Source organism: Perca flavescens, chromosome 3 (genome assembly GCF_004354835.1).
Source record: "Perca flavescens isolate YP-PL-M2 chromosome 3, PFLA_1.0, whole genome shotgun sequence".
Taxonomy (NCBI): domain Eukaryota; kingdom Metazoa; phylum Chordata; class Actinopteri; order Perciformes; family Percidae; genus Perca; species Perca flavescens.
Window position 1 is genome coordinate 33,534,966 of NC_041333.1, and position 27,461 is coordinate 33,562,426.

A 27,461-nucleotide genomic window follows, 5' to 3' on the forward strand; every position below is an offset into this window, starting at 1 on the left:
TGACAAAAGACAAAACAGCAGTAATTAGCAAACAGAGTGTTTCACGATTTACCCCAAAATGGTGTTTACACTCCCAAGAGGTTGAACTCAATGTTAAACCTCCCATGAACAAACTGCGATAGAATGGGAATAACAAAAAATCTAAATAGACTATTTTGGGATTTGGGAGGGAAGTGATGCGTAAAAAGTACTGTCATCAATTACAGATCCGGAGCAGATAGTAATTTATTTTATTTAACCACGTTTCACAGCTAAAACCTACAGACATAGAGATGATGCATCATGTATGTCATCAGTTCAAAATCATGCCTGTCAGCAATTCACAAAGTATTCAGCTAATACTGTAAAACAATGTTAACTTATTTATGTTCAAAAAGAAAATCAGGGTTAAATCTGTTCCTGGAGCATTACCATATCTGGTATAAATTGAAATTAAATCAAATTAAATTATTATTATGAAATGCATGAGAGTTTAACTGAAAGATTCCATCAATTATTTCACCAGAGAAAACGCAACATGACGAGAGTTGGAGTGAAATGGAGTTTCTTTCTCTAACAATCATTATTTGGCCGAGTATGGACGTCAGCTTGAAGAGAGCTCATTAACTATGTATTTAATAGCCAAGTTTCTCTTTGGCTTTTGGTTAAGTTACTAAGCTGCAACTGATGTGCTGCCGACAACATTGTCATTTCAACCAGCAAAAGCGATGATCCATGAACGTTGTAGGCCTACGCATTGGTCTTTGCTAATAAAACCTGAAACCAGGTCTAAAATGGAAGTAGAGCTACAATGCACTTTCTAATTTTTAGCACTTTCTAACGCTTCGTCTTTGAATCTGCTCTGCCTCAGACCAGAATAAACTCCAATCGAGCTTTTCCGTGGCCTTTGAATAAAGGCACTGAGACAGTCGCACCACCGTGACAACTGCAGCCAGGCACTTAGAGTTCATTAGCTGTGTGTGTGTACAGCTGGACACACAAACACACACACACACACACACACACACACACACACACACACAAGTAGGGACAATGTAACAGCTGGGGCTGTGGCCTGCAGTGCTGTGAAGGCAAAAGTAGCCGAGAAGTTAGAGAAGCAGGTTTGAATCCACAGAGCAGCTTTAGAAAATGTGGGCTTGGAAAGTGAATGATTCTCTTCTATCCCTCAACTACTGCTGTTGATGTGCCTTTGAGCAAGGTGCTTCAAACACAAAATGTCCAGTGTTCAACAACAGAGGATAGATAGATGGGGAAATGACTCTTACAGCAGCACATTACAAGGACATACTCACTCACACAAATACAGACAATATAAGAAATATACTAGAAATAAGCAAATAGCAAAAGATAAAATGCCAGAACAACTACTGAAAAAAATATAGGACTGTTGTTGTAAAGAAAAAGCACCTGTGCGAGAACACGACATTAATATCCACATTAATATCGGTGCTAATCCAGTTTGCAGCACACTCAAAACATGAAATCAACGCAAACAAAAAGTGGTGAATTGATTTTAAAGTACATCTACACAGGTGTGCAGGGTCTTTGCACCATTCTACAGGAGGACACAGGTGTGCAGGAAGTTTGTGCTGAGCGCTCCTCTCAGGACTGTCTGAGGGAAAAACAGACAACGCTTGATTGACAGTTTTTACTTTTACCTGCATGGGGCATGACAACTGACTCCTTTATGGCTCTTTGGAGTCAATGCATATTGATGTCATGAGGAAATTTACTGCACGGCTTTGCCAACATAAAACTGACGATGCGCCAAAATAAACAGAAACACCTCTGTTGTTGATTCAGGCTGAGAGGACAGGAACTGTCGGACAAGCAGTTCATGTAGTGAATTCAAGTACAATAATAGCTGTATGAAAATGATTGTACATTTTTTATTTTGCCTCTTCTGTACAGTATGCACATGGTTTTTCGTCTATTGCAGCCTGACCGATTGCTCCGTCAGGAAATGAAAACTGACTTTTCAAGAAAGAAGAAAATAGTTTTTGTTTTCACATGACGAGATATATAGGTAACTCTTTATTTACGGATCGGGTTATTTCTTAATAAATTCCTGGAACGTTTCCTGGAAAGAACAATGTGATTTGGTACAAATTAAAGGGAAAACCATTTGTTTTGTTTGGATTTAGATACATTCATAAGCTTTCAAGTTTTCAATTGCCAGAGATATTTCCTTGAAAGAGCTTGTTCCATTTAAACCCAAGTACATATTCATTCATTAATCATGTATTATTGGAATCATGTATTTTATTTAAATATTGATTTTAATTGCTTGCACGTAGACACATTTCACATTTTTGTTCAGCTGATCTGTTGTGTACTGACGAATACCAAACAATTTGATTAATCAAGTGGAGGTGCACATACTGATCTACAGTACTTCCCCTATAATTAGTATCAAGTTCTTTTCCAAGACACTTCTATTAGCGGAAACTACAGACCTGTAAAGTGTTTCAGATTAATATGCTGCACATATGCAGGGCCTGAAGTTAACTTGTTTAGCCACCTGCTACTGTGGCAGGTGGATTTTAATATCCACCTGCCACACAGGCTTTGTCCCAGCCAATTTGTTTTGCCTCATAAAGGTGAAACACAGGAAATGCACAAGCTTTGTTCTTGAACTTGTTAAGAAAACACATTTAAGTGCTGTGGAGTTATTAACAAAATCAATATAATTAACCCTCTGAGGTCTAAGGGCATTTTCACATATCTATATCTATATATGATATATGATTACTGTTGTCGAACATCGTTAATGTGCACCAATGCATCTTTCGTCCTCAGAGGGTTAATGACTATATCATTTTATCTATTGATCGACATTTTTTGGGCTCAAATCCAAGGTAATGGCAAACTTGGTTGAAATGTGAAAGAACAAAAGACGCAAAAAAACAACTAATGAATCACTCAATTTATATATGTGTCAAAAAATAAATAACTGCAATGATCTTTGTGTTTGAAGACATTTTTAAAAGGCATTCAGGCCGGACTGATATAACCAAATTATATCAGTCCGACCTGTTGCCTCCAATCAGAGGCCCCCTGGCTAGGACCAATTATAGTCTATATCAATGACAGGGGTTTTGGAATTTAGCAGTTCTCATGAACCATTCGTGACCTGGTTTAATATTGCTCATCTGGGAAAAAGTAATGCACTGTAATTGGTTTTTATTCCACGTATTTATTACCCTATGCCCCACTTTAACTGCATAACTGAATAAGAGCGTGAAGATGGAGGGTCGGGTCCTAAATAACAGGGCTTTTTAAGGGGGGGAGTGGAGTTTGTGTCCCGAAAGTTCATGTTTCGGGAGTATTACTTAAGGGGACAGGTGATCCAAATTACAAACTTTTGTGATCACTAATCTTAAGCAGCCGTTTTGGTGTCTAAACTTAAGGTTAATGCATGACAGTCAACTTTTGTCAACTAAACTTAACCATCGCTCCCACGGCCGTCACCTCACAGAGTCCAGTACTCGGCTCACAGACACCTTTTGTGAGCTCAGTGGTCAGTCCCAGCTACAGAACACCACTGCATGAGCTGGATGGCATTCAGTGTCTTGTTCGAGAACATAAAGTTGAACCAGTCCTCAAGATCCGGAGAGATGATGCCCTGAATCACCAATACAAATACGTCTTGTCTTTCAGTACTGTTGTGTGTCCTTTCCACTGAAAACTGAGAAAAACAAGGCAGGACTGTGCAGACAGATCGCCGTTGCACACAGGCTAAATGGTTTGGCGCATGTTGGAGTCTTTAATGGACCAGGTTGTGTTATGGATGCATCCATCCTGCCTGTTCATCCGTCAGACTGTTTTTCTACCTTCCCAAACCCCAAAATGGACGTGGTCTGAGTAGGGGGATGATGAAGAGGAGGAGGAGGAGGGTGGAAGGACGAAAAAAGCAGGGGGAAGTATTGAAGGCCGGTGGTGGGGGAGGGAGGGGGGAGACGGCTGCTGCCAGAGGATGAATGAGCGCTACTATGTCTGCTGGCTCCGGACTGTGTGTGTGTGTGTGTGTGTGTGTGTGTGTGTGTGTGTGTGTGTGTGTGTGTGTGTGTGTGTGTGGCTGAACAGGGCTCCTTGAGAAGAGCCTGACAGCCTCTCACGCTCAGGTAGACAAGCTCCACTTATTTTCAGAGCCCAGGCTAAAAACACGCAGCCGCACAGTTTGGGCTGCTGCAGACACCGTAGAAATGAATCAGAGCTATAAGGATTGTTTGATATCTGATCGATGGCCACTGACAAAGATTAACAGCTGCAATAACCATTAGAAACTGAGTTTTCACCTCAGTAGTTTGCATATAAAGAATGCACTTTTTGGTCAGTGCAGCATGAAAATGAAACTAGTTTGCTGTTTTCAGTGATTCTCAACCAGGAGTATTGTACCTCAGGGGATATTACTACAGTTGCCAGGGGGTATTTGGAAACATTGTAGAGTAGCTCAACTAATTAGAAAAAAAATATAAATTATGATGTGATTTAAAGAATATATCCACACATGTTGTTACTGTAACACCTGAACACTACATGTTGTCGTTGTTAAAACAGGTAGCTAATATTGAAAATGAATAAATGGTAGAAATAAATGGCTAAAAGTAATGAATAAACCGTTCAAATGATGTGCTAAAAGTAAGGTTAATGGGTAAATGGTTGAAACATTTAGCTTCACTCAAGTAGTAGTCGACTAATAGTAGTAGTATGATTGCTGACCAAACCAACCCTAATATTGACAGTTCAATTGTATGAAAAAACAATATCCACTTTTATATAATGAAGCGGTATGTGAGTTAATCTGGCAGGGCTGTGGGCGTACATTAGACCAAAAAGGTTAGGAACCACTGGTATAAGTTATCAAACTTGCTGAATCACTGACAATAAATATAATAATATAATAATAAAAATATCCCTATGCTGTGCCTAAAGCTGCCCCCTCACTCACTTTTTTACTATTCTTAATAATCAGTAGTTTAGAATGAGCACTAATTTGCGATTTTGCACGTCTATGAACAATCATCGTCATCATTTTGACAGGTGCTGTGTGGAAAACATAGTGACATGACGTAATTTTCATCTGTCAAAGTTGAACCACTTAAACAGGTCTCGTGTCTGAAAAAGCTGCTGAGTCACTTCTACCTAAAAAGTAGTCCAACCCTCGACGTTCCACTCCCGGGATTGCTCCATTGCCGACGGACATTCCGCCAGATTTCACTCATTTAGGCCGGATATCAGTTACCTTGAGCTTCCTTTGTGTTGGATTTCTGAGGATTAGGTTAACCTTTTCTCAGATCTCTGCAGGGTAAATCCAGACAGCTAGCTAGACTATCTGTCCAATCTGAGTTTTCTGTTGCACGACTAAAACAACTTTTGAGCGTACACGTTCCACCAAAACAAGTTCTTTCCTTTTTTTGCAGCAGCACCGTGGCTTTTCTCTGTGTCTATCGCCGCCCAAGACAATTGTGATTGGTTTAAAGAAATGCCGATAAACCAGCACACGTTTTTCTCCAATCCCGGAATGCTGTGTGGACTAGCCAGACCCTCCTCCGCGGCGCTGTGGTGGAGGAAGGTCCAGCAAAGCGAGACTAACAGCAATCTTACCAGGCCGGACCTGGTAACATTTTCATAAGGGCTCTGAAAACCTATTATGTCATCAGCTTGTTAGTATCAAAGATGCGATCTTAATGAAGACGTTATCTTCTGCGAAAGTTCTATTAAGTTTGTTAGATCACATGAGACATTTCTCTTTTTGCGTGTTTTTGTCTGTGTCCTTCTCACAGGTTTGTAGTGGACAGTGGAAAAATGTGACATCTCGCCCTTCTCGCACCAATCAGGATTTAGCATCAATTGATTCAGAATGTGGTGACAGTTGTGTGGTTGTTTGCTAATGTTGCTGACACTGTCCATACAATCTAATGAAACCCACACAGTGATGAAGCACATTAGCTAAGTTATTGTGTTAAACTTTTACTAAATATTGCCTATTGAAGTTTTTTTCCCAACTTTAAATTTGATCGTTGCTTATTTAGTCGTGAATAAAACAAGTTTGAATTTATAGCCAAATATTAGCAATCGATATATGAAAACCTTATTAGAATTTGAACACAACTCAACATTAAATGTCAGAAATTTATTATAGTGCACTTCTAGGCAAATGGAAAGTGATTTTGTTTTACACAGCTCTGATTTCTTGAAGAAATTGTTTTATGCATCGACCCCAACAAACAAAAGAAAAAAAGACACAAAGTTACACTGGTTCCACAATGCAGAAGGCTTTCTTTACAGTCACACATTTTCATTGTTCATTTTTTTTTTTTTTTTAAGATTATGTTTTGGGCATTTTAGGCCTTTATTTTTATAAGACAGATGAAGACATGAAAGGGGGGGGGAATGACATACAGCAAAGGGCCGCAGGTCAGAGTCGAACCCGGGGCCACAGCATCGTCGAGGAGCAAACCTCTATATATGGGCACATGCTCTACCAGGTGAGCTACACATGCACATTTTCTAACTTTGAGCCAATAAGCACACAATTTGATTGACACAGACATTGAGCAGTATCTTAACAAATTACACTCTATCTGAACTGATAAAGGCGGTGTGATGAAGAATATTTAAACAGCCATAGCGAACGCACAACTGCTCCACATTTGACTCAACATCTTAAATCAAGACAATGCCCTGAAGTGACAAGATGATCCGCTCGCCAAATGCCTAGAAAATCCAAAAACCTGTTAAATTGATAAGTAGCTGGTGTACTCATGCAGCATTTGCACTTGTGCATACTTTGACAGCCGAGCAGGGTCAGTTAGCCCTTGGGCCATCCTACAGTGTATTTGAATAGTTACCATAGCCTGGAGCCATCTTTATCGTCCTGTCTCCCCTCCACCCCACCCATAAGTCACCTTAGTCATTGAGCGAGACGCAGAGTAAACTATCGGCCTCAGAATACATGTTCCTCATCCCTCCGGGTCAAAAATATTAGCATATTTGCAATGAAATATCCCCCCAAAAGAAAAAAAAAAAGAGAAAGTGCCTAGTAAACATGGCTGAGGCTTTCTTAACAAATTGTCTCTCTTGCCTCACTGGAACTTTGTTTTTGGAAGCGAAGGAATGTCCGAGCCTGATATACTTCTACCTTCTCCTCTCTGTGTCTTTCTTTCTCTCATCTCTCCATTTCTGTCTCCCTCTGTATCCCCTCCCTCCTCCCCTCCTCCCCCTCCACTCTCGCTCCCTCCTGTCAAAATAAACACATTGAGAGCTGCCCCTTTTTTTTCATTCAGACGCTCCGAGCCGACAGCCTCATTTTGGGCCCCGCTGTCTGTGTGTGTGTGTGTGTGTGTGTCCTGCGTCCCCTCAATGTGTATGTGTGTTTATGTCTAAAGTATTTATAACACACATTAAAAAGCAGGGATTTTTTTACACCATAATCCCTCCTCGTCCCACTCTGGTTCTGCCCCGGCGTGGTATCTGACATAACGGGCCCTGGGTTTCTCTCCGCGGCCCTGTGTTCCTGGCAGATAGAGGGGCCGCCAACCGCCGCTGGGGGAACTTTCCTGGCTCGGGGAAGCTGTGGGACAATCACACCTTTCATGGGCCGGAGAGAACGCCGCCGCCCATCCAGCGGCTCCTAGGCCACGGCACAGGGAATTTCTCTCCCTCCTTGGACCCTCTCTCTCTCTCTCTCTCTCTCTCCTTTTCTGTTGCTGTCTCTAACTTGAGTGCCATTTGTTCATTTCTCTCCTATCCAAACTTCTGTATGTTGTTGCTCTTGGGGCTGAAACGGTTTCATATCACCTCCAGGGTAATTAGGCGTTTTTAAAGGATGTGTGGCTTTTTTTTGGGCTTTTAACCGAGCAAACAACCGAGAGGGAGGAGCCATGAAAAGAAAGGTCCACACCTGGATTCAAACCAGGGACAGTGCAAGTAGATGTTATGCTGTTAGCATGTTTGCATGTATCAGATAAGCAAAAACACTTCCTCTGTTTTCACACAAAAGTGTAATTTCACACTGAAATGATTTAAAAAATAAATACGGTAGAACCACTTTGGAATACAAAGACGTCGCTCCTGATGGGATTTAAATTACAGTAAGACCAGCAACTTCACAGAAAAACTGTAGGTTAGATAGGTTCTTGTGGCTGTAATGCCTTTTTTCACTAACCCTAACCCACATACATCCTCATATAGGATTAAAATCACTGACCAGAATAGGTCATGTTATAATCCCCCAAAAGACATGAATCTAGTTTGAATAGGATTTAAGATAGCATTTTATTGAATCTGATTCCAGCATGTTCTACTTATTGAAACTGAATCTTTTCAAATCCCTAACTCATGTGAAAAAATGTGAGTAAATTCAGGGTGGATTTACTTCCAAAACTTTACTGATATTTATTTTATTTATCCTTTTAAGCTCTCTTTTTGTCAACGTCTCAGTCATACACAAAGTAGGAGAGGTCATTCAGGGTCTTATCACTAAATAACTAAAATTATCATATTTGTACTGTACTGTTTATGCATAATTGTGAGGTGATCTCAAGAAATAAAGGTTCTACCAAAATCAAAAAATAATAATGTCTTCTTCAGCCTGTTGTGCCTTCTCACAGTCCCTCTCCACCCTGTTTTTCTCCCTTCATTTCTCTCTGCAACTTTCCTCCCCCATCTCCCCCTAGCTGTCTTTCTCTCTCTAAAGCCACCTTTGGGTTTTACAAAGCTACCTTTTTGCAGGTTTAAATTTAGAATCGCCTTCTTTTGGGCCACAACTGCTACTGGAGGTTGCCCTGAAGAGTAAGGGAGAGAGACAGAGAGAGAGAGACAGATGGGGGAGAGAGGGGGTGATAGAGAGAGAAAGATTGCTAAACTCGTCCCTGTAAATTGGCAGGTTTTGTGAAAACTAATTTGGAAAGACTCCGTTTTGGAAGCATGAGGGGGGCCGGTTGTGATGTTGAGCTGTGCGCTTCCCGTAAACGCGCTGAGTAGCTTTATTCAAAGAGCTGCGGGTAAAAAGGCCAAAAAAAGATCAAATCAACATGGAGGAAGCTCACAGGGAGGGTAGGGTTTCTGTGCAGTGGTGGGGGCAACCTGGGACATGGAAAACGCAATAAAAAACATAATTATGAGGAGCAAAGAAGTGAAAAGCTCCCAGTATTAATGGATGCAATAAATGCAGTGAAATAATGTGCCATCATCAGAAACTCATCACAGAGTTAGTCACTTTGTAAAACAAAGCTAAATGAATGTAATGGGGTTACAGAATAAATAAACACAATTAGGATAAATCATAAAATTGTGTGTGTGTGTGTGTGTGTGTGTGTGTGTGTGTGTGTGTGTGTGTGTGTGTGTGTGTGTGTGTGTGTGTGTGTGATGCTGAAATACAGAGACCTGGAGAGACCAGTAGAGTCCGCGGCCCTTGGTGGGTCCTCACAGTTACTCCAGGGGGGCCACCAAATGATTGTTTGCTAATTTAATGAAAGTTATTTTTATTTATTTTATTAAAATGTCTGAAAACATACATTAACATGAAACACTGTGCTTCCCCATGTATATTTAACATTAAAATATGATGTATAAATGATGTATGAATATCCATCCAATACAAGTGGGGGTCCCAGCTCTGTCTCTTTTCCAGCTAAGGGGTCCTTGGCCTAAAAACGTTGAAGACCCCTGGTCTACAGCCATGCTAGCGGCTCTGTGGGGCTGTAGTAATTGTGCTCAGCGGTGCATTGAGCTAAATGCTAACATCAACAAGCGACAGCGATAATGCTAAGCCAGTCTGCAAAATCTAACAACTGAAAGATAGCCATCCTTTTCTCCTCTAAATACATTTGGTTATAACAGGTACATTTCATTTTGATTCCAATGGCGTCCAAGAGTCACAGCAAAAAAAGAAGTCAAAAATGACACTTCTCAGACCTTTCCTGCAGCATAATCCACCTCTCTGCTGTTTATCCATGTGCTCAGTATGCCAGTTTATCACTGAAAAGTGTCTTTTTTACGCCTTTTCTTTCACGTGACTAAAGGGGATGACTATTTGATCGGTGTTTAAACAAAAAAAGATTTACTGTTAAGTCATTCTTGAAGTTTATCTATTGAAAGCAAGACTTCAAATTGTAAATGGAGGTACATAAAGGTTTTGAGTACTTCTTCCACCACTGTTCAAATGTGCAGACTTTGTTTCAGGTGGAGCTATAAAATAAAAAGATTTAAAGAGCCACAGGATGAAAACACACACACACACACACACACACACACACACACACACACACAAACTGACATGGATCAGCAGAGGGGTGGGACCAGCCCTGTAGAGCAGTCTTGCATCCTGGTGTCACGTCAGCCTTCTTAATTCCTTCCAGGAACCTGTGAGGATTTTCACCATGCTAACAATGTGTACTCATGCATGAGTCACACACAATCTCGCAGCACATCACTCTTTCTCCCCATTCCCCTCTCTTTTACCTTACCTGCGTGAGTGGTTGTGTGCTTGCTTTTGTGTGGATTTTCACATGCATGCCTGCATGAGTGTATGTGTACCTGAACGAGATGTAAGTTTCCCACATTTCTTTAACACGACCTGTTGCAAATCCATTCCCCGTCCTGTCGTTTCCTTGCACACTGAGCTGCAGTGACTCTGCTCTCTGTCCAAACTCCATCATCTCAGGCAATCAAGTGCAGTCAATGTTTCTTTCATAAAGGCTGCATTGCGCCTCATCGTAATTTCTCCTCAACCTCAGTTTGGCCAGAAGCCCCTGTATCTATAGGCTCATTCAGGACAGGGCACGCAGTCACTGAGCGTGTATCGCTGTCGCCACGCTAAAACCAGGCTTCTGCAGAAAATGTGAGCTTTTCAGGGATGAAGAAAAGTATGCTGTTTCAGTCACGGTATGAGGATTTATTTGAGATGCCAATACCATACTATATACTAATTATATGCAGTATATATTATCTACCGCTCTTTAAACTGTTTTTGCAGTTAGTCTACAAGAAATGAACAGTGTAGTTGTAATACTTACAGGAAATGATACAATATATGCACTGATGCTTGTTAATAGAACCACAACTTCAGAAAGACACTTTGAATTAAACAAAGAGAAAGATAAATGGGTTTTTTCCGCACAAACTGTTTCTCACAAATTCTGTGACTCCTGTGTGGTTAGATTTTGCCTACACATTCAACATTTAGCAACTTTTTCATTCCATCTCTGAAATGCTTTGCCGATATTGACATATCTTTTATTGCGTTTATTGTCAGTCTCTCTTCTGAACTCTTTTTAAGAAGTCTGTCTTCCTTTTTTTTGGGCTGCTTAGCAGTGCAGGCAGTTGTTGTCAATGCTGAAATATTAACATTTTCTACCATTGAATCAGACCTTCATCGTCTTAAGGGATGTGCATGCATCAACAGCCAATAGGATTGCTCTCTGAAATCACCGGTGATTGGAATAAGTCTCCCGTAACAGGCTAGATTTTCTAAAGCCTGAAAACAGAGCCAAGAGGAGGTGCAGAAGTTTTCTCTAAGACCATTTCATCTACATTATGCTGAAAGGTTTTCATGGAATTAGTGCCCAATGACTCTAAAAGAAAACTGCCTACCCCGGCTTTAATTAATTAATTTATTTTATTAGTTTATTTGTCAGGGACAATGTACAAAATACATTAATCTTACGAAAAGATGTTTTGTACCAGAGTTAGCTAATGCTAGTTTCCATCTGCAGTCCCCGTAATTGTGAAAGTGACTTTTGTATTTTACACTTTATCAGTCAGTGTGACCAGCTGATGAGAAATGTCCTGCCTATTTCAACTTCAAGAAAAACAGAACAACTCTCATATCTCGAAGCATCAAACAGTGGTCCCACTTCACATTTACAACGTCTTCAATTGAAGACCAGCCATGAAACCATGAAAGATGAAAAGGGACTGTTCAAAGGTTGAATAAAATCAGTTGTCTAACAATCGTGCAGAGCAGCGAGTGAGATGCTGGTTCAAAGCAAACAGAGCCGCACTGGGATAGATCTGGTCCGACTGGTTTATTGTAGACTCTAATGATGGTTAAGGGAAGGTTAAGGGATATATATAGTCCTTCCCTGCGATCAAAAACTTTCCATCCAAGTGTTTTTCCCCTCTGGTATCATCTAGAAATGATACTGAATATTCTTAGAAATCAACACTCAAGAGGATGAAAACGCCCAGAAACATTAAGTTTGGTTAACTGAAATGACCAAAGTCGAAAGCTGCTACATAAATGCCCTTAAACAATAATACCAAGTTGTTGTTTTCTGGGGTTTTGTTTTGTGTCAAGTGTCAAAGGCAACCCCTACCTGAACACCTATGAGAAAGCAAAATATGTTCAGAAATTATTTTAGACATCCAAATGAATAGCATACACTATTTTAAAGGACCATTAAAGTCCGTCTTTATCCATTAACACATTCACACACTTTGTTGGAGGCACTGAAAGGTGAAGTATATCATCATCATCCTCTGCCCTTGACATGGGAAGACAACAAAAAAGATGTACATTACCTTTTGAAACGAACCATTTTATCACCTGACAAGCACCTGCCTTCCTTCTCCTCCATCTGGGCTTTGTTTGAAGTTGAATGAGGCTAACAGAAGCCAAATAAAACGCCTCAGGGCTTGTTTGCTTGCAAAGACAGTTAATTAAAACTTGCCATCCATTTAAAAAAAAATACATGGCTTATGACAAGGTGAAAGGACAGATTAAATGAACACTAAGTCATAGCAGTAGGTTGTTAAAATGACAGGAGGAGAATTTGAAATGATAACATGGCAGGTGGAGATATATATATATATATATATGTATATATATAGACAGGGCTTCAAATTAACTTTTGCAATCACCAGCCAACATGGCTAGTAGATTTTTAAAGTTACCAGCCAATCAGATCATCAGATTCAGATCATCAGAATCAGATTTTCTACTAGCCAATTTTTTTTTTTTCAGGGAAAATCAAACACATTATGAGTGCCTCTGAATACATTTAAGCATCCATGTGTTTGGGTTGATGACGAAAAACCGAACTAACTTTACTACTTCATTTCAGCTCCTCTGGTTTGTTTTGCACCGTCCCGTTCGTATTATGGTTGCTGATCCTGTTTTTGAACACAGTTATACCCGCTTTAAGTGATGTAGACGGTCTGTCTGAATAGGTCACGACCCTCCTCTCGACCAGGTTTGGACGCGGGTCAGAGGCTGGAAATGAATTCAATGATGCTGACGTTTAAACATTATTAACCAACTCGCAGAAAAAAGAGAGAGCACACTCGTGAGGGAAAACACAAGGGAGGGGAGCATTTAACTTTAAATTAATTGAATGATTTTAAATGAATTGAACTTGTAAATAAAATCTAATTAGAGTTACAGCTGTTTCATATGAATGGGTCTGGTGCACTGGTCTGGCAGACCGGCATCAGATCGGTGTGTGTGCTGTCTGAAAGAGGTAGAACACATGTCCACAGTATAGCATATTTTCTCGTGGTTCATACTACTGAGCTGTTTCAACTTCAGAGCTATACAGTGCAGCTGTATTGAGAAAGCCCTGGCCCTTATATGGCTGCCAGATTTGGCTTTCTTTTGGGAGGGGACTGATATGGACTTACAGTAGAACTGACTTTTTGGGCTTTTTGGGCCGGCTTGAGGCAGCCCATGAAACAGGTTGATCCATTTTTACCAAGTCTGCCATGAGTCTTACTGCCAGGCGAAGTTGCGTCAAGCAATTTAGGCTTTCTGAGTACGAGCTCTATACTTTCCTACTCAGGGTTTTCCTCATTATAGTGGAGGCGCCCCACATCGCCTAAATAAAGAGCGCCTCTGCTAACGTCAAAAGAAATCATTAGATTTTTATGAAATATAATATGAGGCTTATTAAAGGTGCTCTAAGCGATGTCACGTGTTTTTAAGCTACAACATTTTTTTCACATACAGCAAACATCTCCTCACTATCCCGAGCTGCCTGTCCCCTGAACACACTGTAAAAAACGCGGTCTCTGTAGATAGCCCAGGGTCCACAAACGCCAACAAAAACAAACTGGTCAACCTGCACCACGAAACATAGCAAACAGTGTTCCAGCGGTCCAGCCAATAACTGACAAGAAGGATTTGGGGGTGGGGACGGGATGAGGAGGAGGGAGGGGCGAGCTAGCCTCGGTTTTGTTTGACAATACTTCGAACGTCAAAAAGAAGTAACGTCACCCTGGTTCCACCATCCATTCTGCACTTCCATTGTTTTCAAACGTCCCACTACTCCTACAGTTTTTGTTTCCATTAGGGTTAGGGTTAGGGAATAGTAGCATGTCTGAATTAAAGCATGTCGGAGTGGCAGCATGTAACCACGTCACCCCACATCGCTTAGAGCACCTTTATCTTAATAATATATTAATATATATATATATATATATATATATATATATATATATATATATATATATATAATAATATCTTTCTGGCCAATGTATGCAAAATCCCATTAAATGATGTTCAACTGTTGTCGTTCGCATGCACACACAAAATAATCACATGTAAAACCAAAACTTTAACGACTGATTTACTTTTGTTCATCTAACTGTGACTTGCCAACAGGGAAGTTGCACCTGTAGAAATAGTACCATAATGTAGTTAATTCCCATGACCTGACTAACAGTGTTATTGTTTTGTTTTTTTCTTGGCAACAGTCACCTGCAGGTTTTACAGGATATCTTGAATCAGTGTGCAATCCGTTTAACTATTAATCTAGCAATCTAAATCTGTATCACTGCTACAATTAACAGCAATTGTGAGTCTTTGTCCTTCTGCATGTTAGGTAATAGTATATAAATAACAGATATTTTGTCATAAATAACTGAATGTAGATTGATATTCTGACACCAGCTGTCTCAATGCAGCTCTGCTGAGCTCTGAGCCAATAAAAACGTTAAAGTTAAAGAGAAAAAAAAGGTTACACTGTACTTGAAGGTATCTACATAAGAGTGACATGACACTGTCATGAACGTGTCCTAAACATTATAAACAAGTCATAAACGTTTATGACATAACGCTTCTTTTAGTGTCATTCGGTTTTTGTCATGACAAGTTATGGTTATAGGGTTAGAGTTGGGTTCATGTGTCATGATATGTAGATACCTTCAAGTAAAGTGTTACCGAAATTTACTTTGATGGATCAGATTTCTGTCAATCCAAACAGGGACATGTGAGCTGCAGAATGTAACAAATGAAAACATTTATAATTTCTGAGCTGCTTGTTTATCATTTTACAGTTCAGCAGCTCCGTTCTCAAACTGGAGATTTTACACGTGGCTGATGAAATTCTGCTTCACACACACACACATACACACAACCTCTCACACATACAGTACATACCATAAAAGATAATACACATATATGCACATATGCACACACACACACACACACACAGGATCATTCTGTTTCAGGCAGCGGCAGACAGGACGGAATTAGAGATACGGCGGGTGATTTTTCTCTGCTAAAGGTGCAGTCCGCCAAACCAAATAAATAACACCAACCATTCATTCACTTTTCCCTCCACCACCAGTTTCCTTTCCCTTTTACTGGTTTACACAAAACAAATACACATACAAACAAGTGAAGATGTCGACCCACTCGAACAGCAATACGCTGACAACAACAGAGGCACAGGAGCAAATACATGCCAGAGACATAGATGTACATGTGTAGACACACACAGCCTGCACACGCAGACTGAGAGATGTACACATGCACTAAACATACAGACACACATACAGTGAAAACACCCTCTCCTTCCCCACATTTGGACATAAATAGCAAGATAAATAGAAAGGCGAGAGTCCGTTTTAAAAGGAGCTGGTTGAAGTGAAAAAAAGAGGTCAGACCAGTTCTCAGACGCCTGAGAAGAAACACACACCTCAACTGACCCAAAGTAGACTGGATATATTCTACTGTCTTACTGTAATACTGTTGCTAACACTGTTTTGATGGTTCAGGTTCAGTAAATTTACATTTAAAGCTTGGCAATATAATATATATATAATATAAACTTACAATTTATATAATAAATTGTAAGTTTCCCAAAAGTACTATTATCGCCTGCTCGGACCACTGCATTATTTTTCTTTATAACTATAAAGTGTGTAAAAAAATACATTTACACACTGCATCATAATGTATGTCTGTGTGTGTTTATTGCGTTATTGAATCGAGCCGATCTGCAGGATCGAGCATTTTGTGATGAATCCAAATCAGCTACATAAAGCCTGATCAATTACTTTGTTTGATACATCTGCCGTCAAAATACACAATTTAAAGGTCTCCCAATGCACAGCGTTGTAATGTAGTTATACATAAATACTCTCAACTGTTAGGCATCTCCTATATTTCGTAAAGCGTTACAAAGGCTGGTGTGCAAACAAAAATGTACACTGAAAGAACAAATTATGAAAATAATTGACAATATATTTTGCCATGATAAGAATGTTATTCTGAACATCAAGAGATTCACAGACTGATATATCCTCCTGTGTTTTTAGTTATATTTAAAATGTCGCAAAAAGTTGGCAAATGCAGCTATTGTCAAAAAAAGTAGAAAAGCACATTAGAGGCAATGGTGTGGGAGAATGGATGTGACTCAGTGGAGAGACGGGAGACTGGCAGTGAATCTGGTCTGAGTGGAAAGGAAAGATCATTTCACCACTGGGGAGACAGAGGAGTCAAGTTTTTCCTTGTTTTCTCTTTATAAATAAATACTAAAGTAAACAGAAAAACAGGAATTAGAGTAAACATAAAGTATGTGTATGCAAAGCTTCTTCTGTTTATGGCTTGAGTTGTTTTAACGTCTTATTCCATATCACTGGCTCCTTTTAGTATTAATGACATGCACATGAAACTTGTTATAGGCTACTGGTTATAAGAAAGGGTCTAATATTTTAGATACTAATATTATAGTAAAATATTTCAAGGGTATTTATAATAAAGGCTGTTACTGTAATATGTTATATCAGATCCTTCTTTTTTTCTCTTTTAAAGGTTTAGAAGTTACAATAGGGACAATAGTCACAAGTTAAACGGATTCAGTATAACTACGGGTTCCTCATTAGGACACACTTAGTCTATATCTACGACGTTCCACTTCCGGGATTGCTCTGGTTCTGTCGGAAATGTCACTCTTTTTGGATGTCTGTTTTCGGATGTCCTGTAACTTCCGTTTTCTTTGTGTTGTAATTCTAAACTCTGGTGGATTTCTGAGGACTAAGGTTAACTGCTCCTCAGATCTCTGCAGGGTAAATCCAGACAGCTAGCTAGACTATCTGTCCAATCTGAGTTTTCTCTCGCCAGCTAAAACAACTTTTGAACGTACACATGTTCCACCAAAACAATTTCCTTCCAGAGGCTATTTTGTAGAGGCACCGTGGCTCCGCTCGGCGCTTAGCACCGCCCATAATGATTGTGGTTGGTTTAAATAAATGCCAATAAACCAGAGCACGTTTTTCTCCCATCCCAGAATGCTGTGTGGACTAGCCAGAGGGTCTGGCAATGCGAGACTAAAACACACTGGACTTCATGAGTCTTCAGATGAAATTTGCTCACAGCTTGTTTCAGGTTTAGTTTTACCCAACTGTTGACATGCTAACAGACCCAGGGTGGTGACTGACATTTAAATCCATTTCTCACTTTTTAATGACATTCCAGGTTTTTACTGAGACGAGAGCTGGCCGCAGCTCAGAGTCAGGAGTAATGAGTGGGACATTCTGGAAGTCAACCCGCTGTTCCGCTGCCAACGAGGTTTGTATGGAGACAGAGGGAAATGAACTGCATCAATGGAGAATGTGTCCTGCTCCAGGTACAGGTGAGCTTCCAGTGAAAGCTAAACAGAACAGGTCCAGTTCATTTCCACAGTAAAAACAGAGAGCGGGAGAGAGACCCAGAGGGTACAGTTAGCGCGGCTACGTCCTCCGTCTGTTTCCTTCAAAACATCCGCTCCATGAATTAGACATCTTATTTACAGAGTGGCCCCCTCTTCCGCCCATATAGCTCCATCCCATTCCCTCTACTCCTCCCCTCCTCCTCTGGCCGAACACCATCACCCCACCCGTCTCACTCCTCTCCTCCATGTCTCCTCCCCTGTCTCTTCTCATACGCCCAGAAAGAGGAAGGTTCTTTAAAAGGTTTTTGGTTACCATGGTGGTTCGCTATAAAACCGCCATGACTCAAAGAGCCCTCTGACTTCTTAACAGGGGGGAAAAAACTACAGATCAGAATAAATAAGCAACTGTGGTTCTTAAAGTTATTTTTGGTCCACATTTCACTTGTTCTTAAAGGACTTACATGTATCACTTTAACATGAATAAACACATTATATACTTTCTATTATTATATTTACTGTGAACTAAAAAGATGACTTTCTATGAAATATTTATGTTTTATTGGTTTACATAAAGATAATGAACACAATTACAACACAAAATCTGTGCTAAAATAATGCCTCACAAATGTTATTGGTATTAAAGTGCTCATATTATGCTCATTTCCAGGTTCATAATTGTATTTAGAGGTTATATCAGAATAGGTTTACATGGTTTAATTTTCAAAAAACACCATATTTTTGTTGTACTGCACATTGCTACAGCTCTTCTTTTCACCCTGTGTGTTGAGCTCTCTGTTTTAGCTACAGAGTGAGGCATCACACTTCTGTTCCATCTTTGTTGGGAGTCGCACATGCGCTGTAGCTAGGTAAGGACTACTAGCCAGTCAGAAGCAGAGTATGAGGGTGTGCCACGCTAGCAACTAGGCGAGCATTATAACGTGTGTTACAAAGTGACCCACGATTGTCTCTGAAGTAAAGGCCGGACTACAATAGAGCTGTTTGGACAGTGTTTTCTGTTGGAGATGGTAAGTCCCTTTGGGGTGGACTTTGGGCTTTTTCACTTTGTAAACCTATAACATGCACAAAAAAGATATATAACACAATAATGAAAAGGGGAAAAGCCAAAAAGCATAATATGAGCACTTTAAACGTACTGTGTGGGGTGTTAAGCCACTAGTATTAATATTTTCTTTTGCCAACATTAGATATTTACACAGCAACATTTACTTTGGTGATTATGGGGTAAAGGAATAATCATGTGTTCACGTTCACTTCTCCCTTTGGATTCACAATATTCAGAACCTGCCACTAGTCTCCTAAAGAGGCGTGGCGTCTCAGTTCTAAACCGTCTCTGGTTTGTCGATGATGCAATACACATTCCTGCCAATAGTTTCACATTATTCCACTGATCATTAGGATGTGATGTTCCATAAAACACAGCAATGCAGCAACAGAAGGAAGTTTAGAAGAACATGTCAGTGTATCGATGTAAATAATGTAAGATTTCAAAAAGAATGCAAATGTGGCGGCTTTGCAAATGTTTTATGAGGACGGAAATGCATTCAACAGGTATGTAAGACTTTAAGGATACACGCAATGTGTTTTGGTGAGCAACACTGAATGTCAAGACCTTTTTGTACAAGAAAACTCCACAGGGAAACTTTAAAAAAGCTATTTTACGTAATAAATGAAGCATAGCCTAAGTTCTGGCAGGTCACGGAGTCAAGCTTGGCTGTTATCTCAGCTCATAGCTGACAGTTCCTAAGCCACTACACCAGCTGATGGCTCAGCTGATTCCCTCTTTTGATTGGATTTCCAAATAGCTCCTCCTTTTAAATTCATGTTGTCTGACTTAATCAATGTCGTGTCTCTGTCATTGATGCTGCTCTGTTCTGTACCCTATGGGGATCCTGCTCTGCTGCTCTCCCTGCTCAAGGCTTTCCACGTATTCACATGGAAGTGCAGAGAGGCCCCAGAACAGTAGCCTGGTCCTACCAGACTCTGGTCCATTTCATTTGTACAGAGAGTCTGGCCACTCTCCATTGACAAGTGTTAACTTCCTTGAAGGCGGGTACTCTGTTGAAGTTTACAACTATTGGATCGGCCCAGAGCCACTCTGGATCTGCCATAACCAATCGCTAACGTTTGGTCGTGACGTCGGCTTAGCATCGCTAGCGTTCGCCTTAGCCAACTCCTTCACCACTAACAGAGCGAGCTGGAAAATCAAACTTTTCCCAAACCCTGTGGGGAGGAGGCCACAACATCATGGCCACCAACAAAGCTCAGCAAAGATTTTTATTATATGATATGATATATTATTATATGATATTCAGCAGTTTTTCCACAACGGACTGAATGGCTTTGCTCGCATCTTTCTCCACCGTCATTACGGAAATACAACTCAAACAGTGAAGTGAATTTAAATGCATTGAATGGGTAACATGCTGACCATAAATGGCATCAAAAACTGGGATGGATGTGATTACATTTTTTTTTAATATAACTTGAAATTAAAGTAGATCATTACAATGATTACTGAAGCGCTGTTAACGTTGTGATATGGAATACAAGAATACACTATTTCATCATTAATTAAAGCAGATGTCATGTTCATTAGCAGCTTAAAAACTTGACAGAACACTGTTCCACAGCTCACTGCTGTGAACAAAGAGACAACCAAGCCACAATGCATTTCACATTGTGCAGGTTTACAGAAAAAACTTTCTTTATGGCACAAAAAGAGAGATTGCTGTCTTGTTAGTGTTTAACTATATTTAAAAGCAGCCCGTTCAAAAAACAAACGTTTAAAAAGTAAGTTTTCTGTAACACTGTCACGTAAATATTCCTGATTTCACATCCACACAGGCTTACTGTGGCTCGTCCCTAAAGCCCTCGGGGGTTAGGGTTGGTTGAAACGTCATCTTGATTATTTCTCTCTTTCATTAATAAACAGTTACAAGTCATCATCACTGAATGATGGCCTAAAAATATAATTTCCTCTCCGTAAATCCTCCTCACCTCTCACACGTACCGGGGCACAAGCTGCAATTAAAGTGCATTTAATTTTAGTCTCATCTGGCATGTTAGCCGTACAAAGGTACTAGTGTTAGCTAGAGGCCAGAGAGAGAGAGAGAGAGAGAGAGAGAGAGAGAGAGAGAGAGAACACACGGATGTATTTATAGTGAAGAGGGAGCAAAAAGATGGAGGGAGGAGTCTGCCTCTGGGAAGGAAATAAAAGTGACAAAGAGGTGAAGCTGAGGGAGAATAGAGAGTATAATATTTGTTGTGTCTATTAATCTAACTGCAGTATACAAAAAAAACAACAGAAAAGGTTTAGAAGTAATATCCACATGTTTTAGAGAGTGAAGATTCATATTCATATTTAATTTAACCAGTGTTTGGTATAACACAACTTTCCAAAATGGTGCGTGGTAATGGTGGAAGCAGGAGACATCTTCTGTTTCGTCGTTAGACTTTTAAAACAAAGAAATATTTGCATATTCATACATTTAAGTAATTTTAAAGCTTTTTCAACAAAATAATTAAAGTTCTTGTGGAGAAAAAAACATCTGTACACGTCTGTAAACCTGCATTAACTGATTTTTACGGCTACTCGGGAGAAGTGGAACAAGTTACATATACATATACCTTTTTAAGTTGACATGGCAGGTGATCTCAGAGCTCAGGTGACACCTGTAGAGTGCAAAAACACCAATGAGTGGACAGCAGCAAACCTTTCTTGCCATATTGGACCAAAAGTTGATGTTAAATGACAACTTCTAAGCTAAAGTATATATTGATATTATAACTTTGAATTTTGCTTTAAATTGTCCTGCTACAGTACAGCAGAAATACATTTAGGTATGATAATCTGAATCTCAATTAGTCAGGACGGAGAGGACGCATTTGATCTATTACAATCAGACTTTGAGTCCACCACTGTAATATAAAAATCGTTCCTGGTCTATAGTGTTATTCTCTCTCCATGCAGCCTGCACCTTCTCTACCTTCCTTCCCCTCCTCCCTCTTTCTGTTCATTGTTCCGGCTTCAGGTGCTGTGGCGGCTGGTTAATGGTTAACGCCGGGCTCGGCCCTAACGGAGAGCGAGGGGAGGAGGTGGCAGCCACGAAGAAACGGTGACATTTCACTGCCATTATTCATCCTTGCTTTGTTCCCGCAGCGCTGAGGAGTGTTTGCACTGGGATAGAGTGCAGGGCGGAGGGATGCTGAGATGGAGGGATGAATGGGGTAGAGTGTGGAGAAAGGAGAGGAGGGGAGGGAGGCGGGTTATTGGGGGTTTGAGAGGTGAAGAAGTCATGGGGTTAAAGTGTGAGACACCTATGAGGAGAGAGGATAAGAGAGACAAAGGCCTCTCTTTCTGCCTCACTATCTCTGACTTTTAATCCTCCTCATCTTCTTTTTTTCACTTTCGTGTCTTAGTTTGTTTACTTTTCTTATTCTTTCTCATAGTCGTTCTTCCGCTCTATAGCTCACACACTCACACACAGCCTATATGTAGGGCCCACACACACTCAAACACACACACACATGCTCTTCCCAGCTGTTTACATGGAGTGTTTGCACAATATGGTGGCTGGGAGGAGGAGGACGGCTAAGGAGGGGCAGGGATGTTAACCTCCGTCATGGATGTTCTCTTCTCTGTCCAAACTGATGCCCTCATCAGCTGCTCTACTTATGTTGTTTCAGGATTGTTACAGTACTCCTGAGTGAACGTCTGACTACCAAACCCCCCCTGATGAGCCAGTGGTTGTTGATATGTAAGGATGTGTGTTGTACTTTTTGTATTTAGTCCTGCAATAAAAGTCTGATGTTTGATTACTTGGCATCGTAACTCATTCAAATTAAAGGGAGTGGAAACAAAAACACCTAACCATTAAATTCTTTGACAAATGAGCATAACTTAAAAGTCATGCAGATCTGTCTCTACCCGATGTGAGTCGTGTGCAGATGTGAGTTGCGCATACGTCACTTTGCGACAAGCAGGTGTTGGAAATTCGCAAAGGACGACTTGTGAGGCTTGTTCAAGTTATACAGATATAGCGGCCACATCTGCGCCTCGACTCACATCGGGTAGTGACAGTGGGCGGCATCTGTGCCATACTGAAATTTGTGAAATCCATAAAATAATAAACTTTTATCATTACAAACAATAACAGAAGATGTAAATCATTTCAAAAAAACGTTTCAGCTACTGTATCTATGATTGTTTGATTGCTAACGTTAGCTCAAAACGCCATTCGAGTGACAGCCTTCGTTGTGTTTGATTGCTAACTTGTAGCCAGCAGTGAACGAACTTCGTTATGTAGGTCAGTTATTATTGTATTGACATTACAGAAGTCTCGCGTTAGCAGTTTGCAGCAGATTTGCAGCCGGATCCGCATCCCTTGGCGTTATGCCGTAAACCGTTTAAATCTACCACAGACAGCTTAATGGCTCCCCAAAAGTGAAGCCAAAACAACTTGATCGCCCCCCGGTTGCTGGCTGCAGTATAGGGCAAACCCCGCACCCTCCATGTTAGCGGATGGGACACGGGCCAAACTAAAAAATCAGAAGTACACATCACATACATTTTTCCCAAAGATGGTTTCTGTCATTTTAGGTTTTAGGTTCAGGTTTTAGTTCTGATCAGGCTGCTGTTTGTTCAAGTGTTAATTTTTCTTATAGGTTCGGTTTGAATTAGTTAGTTGATGCTATAAAAACAGGGCGAAACGTCACGATTGACAGCTGTTGACTCACGATTGGTCAGGCGGGTGTATGAACAGGACTTAGATACTGCCCAATCACTACTGCGCAGACTCTGGCTCCAAAATTACTACATGGCTGAGGCCATATCCGGGATATTTCTCTTATTTTTCGGGAGGGAGTGGAGACGCGTCATCCATAGTTATATACAGTCTTTGTCATCATTCAGACTGACTCATTTATTTGAATGGACCCAGTCCATTGACGCAGCGAGGGTGCCAACACAGGGTCAACCAGCTAAAAAGTTAAACCAGGCTCAACTTTTGCTGCACTGCATCATGCGACGTCCGTCAAGGCGCTGTGTTGACCAATTAAATACATGCAAGTGTATAGTACACTCATCTGCATGTGAGTCAATTGCATGCATTGAGCATGTTGGTGTGTATGTGTCCATGTGTGTCTGTACCTGTATACAGTGGGGTATATTGTTACTTAGATCACTAACAGACCGACACACACACACACACACACACACACACACACACACACACACACACACACACACACACACACACACACACACACACACACGTTGTGCAGGACAATGGCTGGCTTTGACAGAGCTAGGCAGAGAGGAGGAGATGGGCTGGATCTATTGTCTGCTCTGTTTACTCACAGACTCACCTGGCACAGAGTTAATAGCACCAGCTCTATCTGTCAGTGCAGGAGACGGCGCCCACACACACACACACACACACACAGACAGTCACATATACAGTAAGACACAGAGTGGGATATCATTTTTGTCTGCATAAAATGAACATAAACATACATAAGGCTTGATGAGGAAGTGATATTTTTCTGTGTGTGTGTGTGTGTGTGTGTGTGTGTGTGTGTGTGTGTGTGTGTGTGTGTGTGTGTGTGTGTGTGTGTGTGTGTGCGTGTGTGTGTGTGTGTGTCCAGTCACACCTGGGTGTCCTGGGAGGTTCTGGGTAAAGGAGAGGGTTTATGGAGGAGGAGGAGGAGGAGGAGGAGGAGGAGGAGGAGGAGGAGGATCTTTCAGGTTTTTACCACTGTGCAAACACACACTACACACAGTTGATGGGTTTTGATGGGATCAGTTGGAAGCCTCAGAGTGACCCTGCCCCAACCCCACCCTTGTTTGATCGACAAGGGTGAGAGAAGAGGGGTATGTGTGTGAGTGGGGGGTTGTGTGTAATAGTTGACTAATTTTAGACAGAAAGACATTCGAAGATACACACATATTCAAAAAGCTATGGCAAAAACGTTAAAAATAAGTTGCCATTCTTGATTTTTTGTATTAGTTTCAAATCCTTGAAAAACACCAAAACCGACAAGACTCTTACGTGTCTCTTTATTTTTTTTTACTTATCAAGCCTCTGTGTCACCCTCAGCACTAAGCCAATTGGATCCTACCGAAGACAGAAATCTTTTTAAACACCTCAATGTATAGTTGAATTTTTTTTTCAGTCATTCATTTCCTTAAACATCTGGGCACTGTAGTTTTTAGCAAATACTATTCCAGCAAAAGTATGTAGAGTATTCTATAGGGGACTATTTTCAGCTGTGGGTTGATCTAGTTTGTATTTGGATGTGGGATTGTATTAAAACAAACACCAGTGTGTGTGTGTGTGTGTGTGTGTGTGTGTGTGTGTGTGTGTGTGTGTGTGTGTGTGTGTGTGTGTGTGTGTGTGTGTGTTTGTGTGTGTGTGTGTGTGTGTGTGTGTTAATGGAAATGACAAAACATGTCGGCCAGTGCAAAAGTGTGACTCATTTAAGTGTTTTAAATAGTTTTGGGACAAAAATGGAGCTCTATGGCACAGGGGAATAATATTTATCAGGCTTTGGTACACAAACAATACTTGTTATAAGGATCAATTAAATGTTGGTTCAGGAGATAAACACACATTTCTGATGCACATTTACAACCCTGAGTTTCAGCTACGATGCGTGTGGGTTGTACTGTGTCTGGGGCTCAGCGTTACCTCAACTGCTCAGCAATAAAATGAAATGGTGATATTGATTGACTGATATGTATAACTATCTATGAATTAAGAAATAATGATTGAACTGATGAACTGATGAACTTTGAGTAATCGCTCAAATAGCCCATAGGTCGAATAGAAAGTAAGTGAGTGAATCATTTTTGGTATTTTCTACTATTAAGATAAAAATTTTTGTACACCACATCACTGCCTGTTAATTGAATGATAACTGTGACTGGACTGTACATACATTTGTCCACTCACATGTATATTAAAAGTCTCAGTTGATCAGGCCTTGTTAGTTTCACAACATGGCCTTTCATTTCAGTGGTTCAAACCCATGCCAGAGTTTCCCTGGTTCACTCTCAGGTTTCATGGCCTGAGCAGTCAGGAGCAGGGCCGACCTCGACCGATAAGCCATTTTTTGGTTGTTTTTCAGCTTGGGGCTTGGCTGTCTGCTTTGCTGATAACAACATGGGGCATACCTGCTGCATTAATGATTGTTCAGCCCTGCCTCCTGCCCTCGCCCAGGTTCTTTATTTTAGCATAATTCTTTATCGTTTACGCATTGAGCAGAAACTAAATCTTATCTCAAGTGAAGGCATGAGATCTATGTACTGGATGCCATGAACCGCTCAGATTCTAGCTATTACAATCAAACTTGCTACAGGACGAAATTATGTTACTTGTCCTCCCTTTATTAATTAGTCTAAAACGTCTACCTACCTACCTACCTACATACATACAATAGTATCCAAATGAAAAGAAACAATGTTGTTGAGAATCTACTTCTGACAGAGCTGCAAACATGCAGCAGTAGTTGGTCGAGTCATGCAAATCCTGACAAAGAGTTCAGTTTCTCAGTCACACAGACAGGCGGTCTAATGGAGGGGGGGTCCTCATCCACAGAGGCATCTGTTCACAGCGTGTTGCACACCACTGCACTCCTAACTACCTAGAGGTGCATGTGCAGTTGTGGGGCTTTCATGTGACATAATGTATCCTGTGCCAGCCACAGTGGCTAAGTACTGCTGATTGGGTTTCCGGTGGTGGCTAAATGTATACAACTTAATTCAATGAATTCAGCACATACAGTGTGTACAATTTCTGTGATGTTTTTCTCCGGGACTTGCTCATCGTACCACAGATGCATTCCAGTTTTCATCATATCAGCGATAGCTAGCAAACCATAACTGTCTTGTGGAAAACACATCTGACTTGTGCACTCACTAATAGAAGAAGCCATGTTAATGTCAGTTGCGTCACAAATATTTGGAAGTTAATTAAAATGAGCAACAATTGCTTTGTTAGATTAGTTTCTGTGTTACCTGTAACTGTTGGCTGTGTCCGCTTTAGAGTAGTCTATATCCTCCTCTGCAGCGCTGTGGTGGAGGAAGGTCTGGCAAAGCGACACTAGCTTTAGAGAATCATCACATTTTTAAGTTGTGTATAAGTTGGGGAGCTTTCTCTCGCTGCCCCCACATTTCTTCAACTTGAAGACTATAACTCAAGTTTTAATCTTGTCATCACATTAACAGTGGTGGAATGTAACTACTGTGTAGTACTACTGTAAGTACTGTGCTTAAGTACAAATTTCAGGTACTTGCGCTTTACTTGTCTTAGCTCTTTTCATGCCACTTTCTACTTCCACTACATTTCTGAGACAAATATTGTACTTTTTACTCCACTACATTAATCTGACAGCTTTAGTTACTAGTTATTTAAGATTGTTCCACACGAAACACATGTAGTTTATAAAATGCGATGTTTTATTATAAATTAAACTATCCAACAATATAACGGCCTACAAGTACAGCTGAAATGATTATCTGATTAAACACTTACTTGACTGACAGAACTGTTTTGATCGTTT